The sequence below is a fragment of the Octodon degus genome, unplaced genomic scaffold, assembly GCF_000260255.1.
Source record: "Octodon degus isolate 3935 unplaced genomic scaffold, OctDeg1.0 scaffold00081, whole genome shotgun sequence".
Classification (NCBI taxonomy): Eukaryota; Metazoa; Chordata; class Mammalia; order Rodentia; family Octodontidae; genus Octodon; species Octodon degus.
Window position 1 is genome coordinate 775812 of NW_004524657.1, and position 10782 is coordinate 786593.

The window sequence follows — 10782 nt, forward strand, 5'->3', positions numbered from 1 at the left end:
AATAAAATAAAATAAAATAAAATAAAATAAAATAAAATAAAAGCCTCTCCAGCCTTCAACAGCAGACCTAGAGCCTGCCTGGGCATCAGCGTCTCCATCAGTGCCCTCAAGTCCAAGCCTCTGGTGTCACCAGTTCTGGACCACCACAGTCACCTCTGCTGTCTATCTACTCATGCACTTGCTGCCTTTTCTGTTTCAGTCTCTCAGTGTAAAAGATGAGGATCTTAATAAATCTTAGGTCAGATCATGTCACTTTCCACATGAAGCCCTTCCCTGACCCCTGCTGTACCCACCAAGGAAGCCAGTGGTGTCCAACAGCAGAGTCCCCTAGTCTTGCTCCAACTCCTCCCCAACCTCACCCCCACTTACCTTTGTCCCTCTTCTCCAGCACTTGGGCCTCTGTGCTGGTCTTTGCATCTGGGGCATGTCCCCTCAGGCCCTTTGCATAGGTGGCTCCCTGTGGCCCGGAAGTTTCCCCACAACCCCACCATCCTGAGCCTCTCCAGGTGGCAGCTTCCTCACAAAGTCGCTCTCTCAGACCAGTTCTCCCAAACCCCGAGAGCACCCACCACACAAAGCCCTACTCCTGCAGTGACTCCCCACTGTGTCTCACAGCCCAGCCCTGAATCCACATTGAATCCATCATAAAAATAGGCAAAGATCTTGAAAGGGAGCCATGGCAGGCTCGAAGGTTACACCACAGAGTGAAGCCTCCTCCAAGGACTTCAACGCAGGGCCGCCATGCAGAAAGAGTCCCCTGCAGCCTTCATCCTTGCAGAGAACAGTTCTCTCAGACCTGTCAGACTAGAATTTAAGGAGGAAGGAACTCGTGCCTTGTTGTTCCCCGGATGTCCTTCTTGATGGTGTGTGCTGTCCACATATGCCATAAAGCCACAGTCTGCCCCGTGCTGTTCTAAAGACTAAAAGCAAGGCAGGGGTCCCTCAGGGAACTCACATTCTTCTGGGAGGAAAACACAAGCTAATCCACATACTCATGGGTAGATAATTTTAAATACTTAAAGATGCTCAAGGGGAAAATCCCACAGTTTCTATCCAACTGGGTTGAGTTGCTTGCTGTGTTGGGGACTTTGTTAACCACGACTGTGTCCTCTGCCCATCACAATATGCAGTCATTTCTGGTTCTCGGTGGTTCCACTTAGCTCTTATCTAGAATTGGGAACTTCATGGATCTGTCCTTTGTTCTTGTGTCACAGGGGACCAAGTGCAGGTGCCCCTGAGATGTCTACACAACTGGCAGCAAAGTGGCGATGCCTTTCTCCTCTTGTAGGTGTCATCCAGACTTTCAGGCCTATGGGAGGGCCAAAGGCTTTGTGTCTCCTTTTGTTTGTGTACTTTTACAAATGTCTGAAGACTATGAAAGGATTTCAGGAGTGAGATGCAGATGGGTTGGAACACAAAGCCTCATGTCACCAACTCCACCCGAGTCTCACAGCTCCACCTGAATCCACATTGGTTGCATTTAAAAAGTAGGTAAAACATCTTGGAAGGAAACTGTAGCAGGCTTGAGGATCACACCGTGGAGCAAATCTGCCTCAGAGGGCCCCAAATCAGGGCTTCCATGCAGGAGAAATCCCTTAGCAGGCCCACCCTCCTGGGCACTGGGAGCCCTTCCCTCCACAGGTCCGGGCCTGGGTCCCTCACCCTCTCCACATGTTCTTTCTTGGGTGCATGTTGAGATGTGGGCTTGCAGAGCATCAAGAGCAAACAAATCAAGAACAGGATTTGGCCAGACCTGGAAGCAGCTCAGAGTTTGGACTGAGCTCATGCAGGGCAGGGCAAGGAGAGAGTGGCTGAGAGTGGTGCCTTCTGTGTGAACCACAGGCCAGGCCAGTCATCTGGGCCAGACGCTGCAGCACTAGGAGCCAGCTGGGCCGAAGCCACCCTTGCAGCTTGCAAAGCAGCAGAGGCCCTGCCTGGCCTCAACCTGGGTGAGGGATGAAGGGTGCCCCAAATTCCATCGCCACTCCAGGGAAGACAGGAGCACCCCAGCACCATGAGATCACTCCAGGGTCAGGCTGTGCTGTCCACTGATGGCACTAGCCCCTGTCTGGGGTAGGTATACATGCTGTGCTGTGGCGGGGCAAGTGCCCCTTGCTGCACAGGAATGACCATGCCCTGGGTGCTGGAGTGGGTTGGCATAAGATTCCAGTGTACCAGCTAGAACTGCTTTCAATTTGAAACTTATGAGTTGCTTACTTGTGGAATTCTCCGCTTACTTTTGGGCCATGACTGAGTGTTGATACCTAGCAGAGTGGAGAGGGAAGACACAGGTATAGGGACAGCTGGACTGGAGCTGTGTGGCTTTGATGTTCCCTCCAGAATGTGCTAACATGTAATTGTCACTGTCGCAGTGTTAAGAAGTGGGGCCTACAGGCTCCTCTCAGGGACAGGCAGTAATGCCATCATCACAGGCCCGCCAAAGGCCAGGCCACCTTCCACCACCTCTCACCTGTGCCATGGAGGAGAGGGGATGCTGCCACCTTGAGCTCAGATTTGTGTTCAGAAGAAATCCCCACACCCCGGGCATTCCGTACGCAGCTCAGAACAGATGCTCACACCTGGAATCGTCTGTCCCTCCAGGCAACAAATTCCACATAATCCCAAAGACCTTCAGCAGTCCTTACAGGCCAAGCACCCTGTACATATTTTTGAGTGAGTGAAACCATAAAAACTGAGAAAAATAAATTCCTCAAATTATAAATGGGAAAGGAGAATTTATTCCAAATAGAAAAGACTTAAAGCAATTGTAAGACAGCACTTTGCTCAAACATCTGGTGATAAATGAGAAAACATAGATAAGATCAAAATTATTGCCTAGCAAAAGATAAATTATCAGTATTAACTGATTTATAAATCATACAACAAAGAAGAATCAGCATTAGGCTGGCCATTTACAGGGTTGAATCTGTAGATATTATTAATTAGAAAAGCATGATTGGAAAATTAACAGCAAGCAATCGAATGGATCTCTACCCAGGGGAGCTATTGCTGCATGATTAGGGAATCACATCTTCAGCCTCAGAGCTGATGTCATATTTTTCCAGCTTGGCTCCTACAGCCCCCAGCCACGTGTACAAGCGCCTACTGGGCTGCGTCCATACCAGCAGCTGGATGGCTGCACTTTCCACTTCCGCCAACCTGAGGAATGTGAATTCCTACATCTTTGTGGTTTGAATTTGCATTTCCCTGAAAAAAGAGGAAGAGCCTCTTCCATGTGGCAGAGAACTTCTCTGCTATTTCTTTGATTCTGCCTCCCCGGTTTGTGGCTGGTCTGCTCACACTCTGCATTGGGCCTTCTGATGAGCATCAGCTCTTAATTTCAATGTGCTTAGTGATTAGCCTCTCTTTCTGATGTGTGCTTTTTGTGTCTTGTTTAAGAAGTCTTCCCCAACCCTAGAGGTCATAAAGATAGACCTGTGCATGTTTTTCCAAATGTTTTCTTCTTGCCTCTCCTGGGAACATCTCTAATTGGTGCGGAGATTTTCCATGTGTGCTGGGATCTGGGGACCACTGTCGCAGGGCAAGTTTCCGCCTGCAGAAAGGTCTGTTTCTGCATTCCATGTCTTCTGCTGCTGTATGTCCATCTCTCTACCAATACTATTGAAGCTTCATCAAATAACTCTAATCGCCCAGAGGTAGACACCACCACATGGCTGTCAGCAGACTGTGCTATTGGCAGAATACCATCATGTTGCAGTTCTATTTAGAAAATCAGGACTGTTTTAATAACTTTCTCATCATATAACTTTTTTTTTTTTTTTTTTTGTATGTGTTTGGTACAAGGTCTCATTACACAGCTTGGACGCGTAGTGATCCTCCTGTTTTCAGCCTCCCCAGTGCTGGGATTACAGGCGTGCACCACCATGCCCCACCGCCCTGTGGCTAGCACACTGCACCCAGGGGGCAGGGCTGGCGGGGCCTGTAGTGTCACAAATCAAACCCTGGTCCCTGCACTTGCCTAAGCAGCCCACACTTCACTGAGCTATCTTGCCAGTCCAAAATGTTATTATTAGATCATCAGTTTCTATAAAAATTAAATTAGGAGTTGCATTAGAATTTTGTTGAATCTGTGGATAAACTGAGAATGAATCAATCATCTCTATGATCACTAAGTATCCCTACCCATAAAAATTAAGTCTTGCTTAGGATTCCTTTCCAAGTAAGTTTTATCATTTTCTTTATAAAGACATTAAGCAATTTTTATTATATTTATTTGTAGGTAACCTTTTTCATTCATTTATTTCACAACCACGTACTGATTACCATGAGCCAAGTAATATCTTAACTTATATATTAACTCCTCTAGCAGACCTATCAGGTAGGTTAGTATTGTCCTGCTTTTCAGGTAAAGATGCAGCAGGACAGAGAAAGCCACATATCTGGCCAAGATCACGTAACAGGAATGATGGAGAGAGCATTTGAATCTGAGTCCATATTGCCAATCACCGTACAGATAACTTCAGTTCAATACTTTAAGACTAATTTCTAATGCTTCCTTGAGTGCTCCTTGGTGTCTAGAAGGTTTTACATCCAGCATCCTTGCAAAGATTACCTATTAATCCTGATAACTGAACTCTTACTAATCATGGACACTGAGATTTTGCATGCATACAAAATCTTAAAATAATCATATTCCTCATCCTTCCACTCCAGTTTTTATAAGACCTTTTTTTTTCTTTTAGGAACTGAGCCCAGGCCTCACACACACTAAGGATAAATTGTATCCCCAACCCCACTTTCACTTATTATCTTTATTTTTTAAATTAGCAAGTTAAAATTGTGTGCATCAGTGGTATAAAGCATGATGCCTTGATAGATGCACATGTTGCAGAATGACTAAATCAAGCCCATTAGTACAGCCATCACCTTGCATATGCAATAGGGTCATGTGTCACACGCTTGAAATTTGCTCTTGGTGACTTTTAAGAATGCAATACACAGGCTGGCGAGATAGCTCAGTGGACCAAGTACCTGCTTTGGCAAGCACAGGGACCAAGGTTCAATTCCCAGTCCTACATGCCATGCCAGCCCCACCCTTGGGCACACTGAGTCCACCACAGAGTCCGGGCTTGGTGGCACATGCCTGTAATCCCAGAACTGGGCAGGCTGGAAACAGGAGTGTCACTATGAGTCTGAGCTGCATAGTGAGACCCTGTACCAAATATATAAATGGAAAAAAAGAAAGAGAGAGAGAATGCAATACCCAATTGGCTGCCATCATTGTGCTGCACGATAGGTTACCCAAACCTACTCTCTGGCTAGCTGCCATCTGTCATTCTTTGGCCAATATCTTCCTAATCCCTCCTACCTCAGCCCTAGTAAGAACCATTCTACTCTACTTCTGAGAGTTGGACCTTTTCTTAGATTCAATATAAAAGTGAAATCTTTCCCGGACCATTCTTCCATTCCTGGCTTATTTCACTTAGCATTGTGTACTCCATGTTCACTCGTGCTACAAATGATAGCATCCCTTTCTTTCTTAAGGCTAAATAGTATTCCATTATATGTATATGTGTATATATATATATATATATATATATACACACACACACACACACACACACATACATATGATGTTTTCCTTATTTGTTCACCTGTTGATGCACACACAGTTGTTTCTGTATCTTGGCTCTTGTAAATAATGCTGCAATTAACATAGGAATGCAAATAACCCTTCAGCATACTAATTTCATTCCCTTTGTTCTCCCCAAGTTTGTTGCTGGGTCTCACGGTGGTTCTATTTTTAATTTGGGGGAAACCTGCACGTTGTTTTCTGTGATGATTGTGCTAATTTACATTCTTATCAACAGTGCTTTAAAGGGGTCCTGTTTTCTCCACACCCACATCGACCCTTAGCCCCTGTCACTTGATAATAGCCATCATAGCTATCGGATGGCAGCTGCCCCATTGCAGATCAAATTGCACTTTCCTGATGATATCAAGAATTAATTTTTCATACACCTGTTGGCCATGTGCGTCTTCTTTTGAGGAATGTCTCTTCAGATCAAATTCCTAGCTGGGTTATTCTCTTGCTGTGGAGTGTGTGCATTCTTTATATATTCTTCTATTAACCTATCAGTAGATTCTAATTCGCAGGTATTTTCCCCATCCTGGATTCCTGTACAGAGACAGGGGTCTCTTCACTCTGATCTCCTTGGCTTGCCGAAGCTTTGGAATCTGATGCAGTCGCATCTGTCTAGTTTTGTTTTTGCTCCCTGTGATTTGGGGTAATATCTGAACATGATTCGGTACAACCAATGTCAAGGCGTTTTTCCCTGATGTCTCAGGCTTTACATTTCAATCACTAATCCACTTTGAGTTGCTCTTATTATAGGTTCTAATTAGTTTTCTAGCCTTATTGTGAACTTCACTCAATGATTATGTAAGATTGGATTTTTCAGTTCCTTGAGGAGTCATTCAAACTGGCTAATGAAATTAACTGTGCTTGATGTTTTCCTGAAGGACAGATTTTTCAAGCTAGGGATTCATGTTTTTCATAAGCAGGCTGACTCAGGCTTAGTGTCTTTGTGAGTCAGTTCAGTTTTGGTTATTTACATTTTCTGTAAATATTTCCACTTTGCTTGATTTCAGATTTTCATAAAGTCATTTGTTCTATTTTTATGTATTATCATCTCTGGATCTCAATTTTATTTGTGATTGTGCCCTCTTTCATGGCTGGTATTGCTTTGTTTGGGTTTTATTCTAGTTTTGAATACTTTCTCTTGGTTCTGTAGCACTTCTTGAAACTAAGGGCTGGTTTTTCCCCTTGTTCCCTCTCTGTGCACACAGCCAAGACTCATCAGATGCCATCGACCCCACTTGGTAACTCAGGGACCAGAGGTCAGCGAGCACTCTCTGCACTCTGGTCCCCCTATCTGTGAGGCAGCTGGAGGTATGGTGCTCTGGAGGAACTGGGGCTGGGCTCCAATGGAAACAGTCTTAGTGGCTAGGTTTGCCTGCAGTGGGTCACACCAGCTCCAGCCCTTAGCCATTAACTACTCACATTTGTGACCATTCAAGGTTAATCTAAATTCACAAGAAATAAGCAGTATCTAGAGCTCAGTGTCCCAGGCTGATGACCACACTGCAGGTGGATGAGCCCGTGGGAGCTGCAGGTGCACCAGGTTCTGTCCCTAGGAAGATCTGGCCTGTGGTGCAGGTGTTTCCCAGCTGCAACCTCTGGCACGGCCTCCTCAAAACTCTGGCTGCATGCAGGGGTCTCTGACCACTGGAAGCCATCCGGCTCCAGACTCTTCTTCTGTTCTTCTGCATAGTCCATAAAAAGCCAAAGTGCAGGCCCTGCCCCTCCTAGAGTACATTCGCCGTGGGCCTCATCCTGCTCCCAGGATGAGACTGGGTGAAGCCTGCTTACCTTTCCAGCCTCCAATCCACCTTGTTACTGCTGGCCTCTGGGAACTTTTTTTCCCATGTGTCATTAACCATGTATTTTAAGAGATGTTTTTAAAACATTCTATCCAGCATTTCAGATGCTATGCACTGGTGTGGTTTTTCTACATAGTTTTTCAGGCATATTGCCAAAAATGGAAATCTGGTCACTGAATTTTGACATAAGGGACCTCTCCCTCCTCCCTTTCCCCTTTGCCTTTGCACTTTCCCTTCCCCCTTTCCTTTCTTTCTCCTTCTCTTCCTTCTTTCCTCTCTCCCTTCCTTCCTCCGTTTCTTCTTCCTTCCTTTCTTTCCTTCCTTCTTTCTTTCCTTCTTTCCTCTTTTCCTTTCCCTCTTTTCCTTCCTTCCCTCCTCCCGTCATTTCTTTCTTTCTGTTAGAAAGCATGGAAATATAAAAAGAAAGAAAGCATGGGGGAAAGACGGAGTCACATGATGTCTACCTGGAAAGCTTTCATTCCTGGCTGGATGTCAGGGGAACTGTCTCCAGCAGCAGCTGCTGCAGGAGCATCACCTTCAGTCACTGCATTCCAAGCACAGCTCCAGTTGGCACGTGAGTTACAGCCTGGTGGCCATGCCCAGCAAGTTTCTGTCTGCTGTGCTGGGCCTTAGAGGAGTTAAGCGATCACCTCCAGGAACTGGTGAAGACAGCACAAAAGAGCTTGTCACCCACATGGCAAAGGCGTGAGCCTGAGGAGGGATCTAAGTGGTTAGCAGCAGTTCAGGGGGAGCTGATCACTGTCCTCAGCCAGCCTGATGCTGGAGTGTGGCTGAGCCCAGGTGTCCAGGACAACAGGGAGAGCAGGGATGGTCAGGGAAGCAAATGTCAAGAATCCCAGGAGCCCCACCATGGCACAGTGTGAATGCCCTGGTGCCTGTCAGGAGCTGTGGCTTTGCCTCTCCCTCTGATTTAGAAATTCAAATAGAGAATGGCACTTACAGGAAGATAGTGAGAAATCCAACCCTTACTTAAGTCCTGGAGTGTTGAGGTGTGAGGTCAGCTTCCATGACACCTGCAGTAGTGCTGCTGATCAGAGGCACATAATCAAAACGCTCTCCCCATAGCCTCTTCTAGGAAGGGAGCAGCTAGTTGTGGGTGCTCAGAGCAAGGAGTGGGGGCGCCTTGCCAGGGATCGCTGTCTGCCGCTGCCATCACCATGGTCTCCTCTCCCCCTGCTCCTGCTTTAAGCATTGCACAGATCAACCCTGATAGAAAAGGAAAAAAGAACGGGATAGAAGAAAAAAGAGAATCACAAGACTTTAGGATCAGCCCCATGATACATTTTACAGTGTCAACTTAGTGTCCTCACAGCAAAAGTATTTCTATAGAGGACCAAAGTCATGCATTTGTGAATTCCTCACCCAATTTATCCATCTTAGAGCCAGTAATTTTCCTAGAAAACACCTACAACCACCCCCATGGCCCTAGGCCATCCGTCTGTCCCTGAGGAGGTCCCTCCCTTCTCCCTCAGCAGGGCCAGGGGCTGGTGTGCCAGGCAACTCCCCATGGTGTGGCCAGGAGCACAGGACTCTCTCTGTCAGCTGGAATGAGTAAGTCCAGCAGCAAGCACATGAGGAAAGAGCAAAAAGATACAGCTAAGCAGCAAATCACACTGTTTCTCTCAGTGACGAGGCTGTGGTGGCTTCTGTGACGCCTGCAATAGTGCTACTGACCAGAGCCGCAGGGGACTGACCCTCTTTACAAAGCCCAGCCCAGGGCCAGTCCCTGAGGAATGACACAGGTGTGGCTCTGTGCATTGCCAGACTCCTGACACAGTGCCAGCCCCCTGGACAGGGACCCCAGCTCCCCAAAGGACACCTTTGGCAATCTGCAATCTCCACATGGTTCAGCTTCCTCACCTGGCTTGGTGGATGTTATACTTGCTAGAACTGTTGTGCATGAACTGACACTCAGAAACATTGTGCGGCACTCAGCATTGTCGCCAACCTGGGAGGTGGCCCTGCCCTCCAAGAAGCCGGGGCTGGAGCCACGTACCTGGGCCATGTGCATCCCTGTTGCAAAGAGGAGAGGAGGACAGAACGCAGATCTCCTGGGGACATGTATCTGTTCCAAACAGGCTGGAAAGGGCCATCCTGCAGTGAGTGACTGTGGGGACAGGAAGTCCCACTCCAGCCAGCCCTGGAGGGCTAAGGAGCAGAGGGCCAGCTCCTGCCTTCTCTACCCCAAGCTTTTGGTTCCTGGAATTTCCCACTATGTCCCCTTCTCCTTCCTCCATCTCAGCGTTGTGTGCAGGAGAAATGTGCAGTGGCCGATGGTAAGTGCTCCTGACCAGTGTTCCCAGGATGGGCTCTTCTATCTGCATGCATCCTGCATCCTGCATCCTGCATCCTGCCTCAAGAACCCAGACTCTTCTGATGTCTTAGAAAGGCCATTGTAAGTATCAAGGAGTTCAGCCTCATGAGAAGCAGGAAATGGATATCCTGGGCCTCCAGGAATAAAGAGCAAATACAAATGCCCTCCCTTCCCAGTCACGGCAGGCACCCACCTCAGCCATTTGCCCAGCCCCTGCCAGGCAGACTCTCTGCGACTGGACCGTTCAGAATCCGGATTCATACACTGCTACTCAGGAAGAGGGTGCTTGGGACCCTGGGAACCCTGGAGGAGGACAGCCAGGCATATGGCCCCACTCTTACTCTATGTCTCTCCCTTCAAATAAATACATGTTAAAAAAAAGGTGAATTACTCTAAAAAATCTGCTGGTAGCTGACTGTGCTCTCTTGACCACAGCATGCTGAGACCTCAGTGTTCAGGCTCGGGCCACTCGTTACATAAGCATAGCCAGTCCATGAGATCAGCATTTTCCCATAACCCTTGAACAAGGTCCCAAGCAAGGTCAGGATGCTCACGGCACCCTCAACCCCATAGCTGAGCCTCTCAGTTGCAGGAAGAGATGAAGTTGCCCGATTACATAGGCTGCTCTCCTATCTGTGCAAAAGCCAACTGCAAGACAGAGTTCTAGGGGTTGTTTTCAGGGAGCAGAAAGCCATCCAAGGTGATGCAGACAAGTTAGAATGTGTCTTTCAAAGCAAATAAGCTCTGGGAAAAGGAAGACCAACAGCATTAGCAGCATCGCTTCCTGAGTCGGTTTTAACTAATAAGTCTCCAGGCTGGTCATGTGGCTCAGTAGTGAGCTCTTGTGGTCACATACAAGACCCCCATAGGTTCCCCACTTCCATAAATAAAGAAATGAAATTACTGGAAGTAAAACTGTAGATGCAGCAAAGGATGTGTCTACACAGTTGCAATACAAGTAAAGCACTCTGTTCAACTCTAAAAAAACCACTTTTGTATACCTAAAGCCATTGCCCAAGTTTTTAGAACCATTTGTACACATG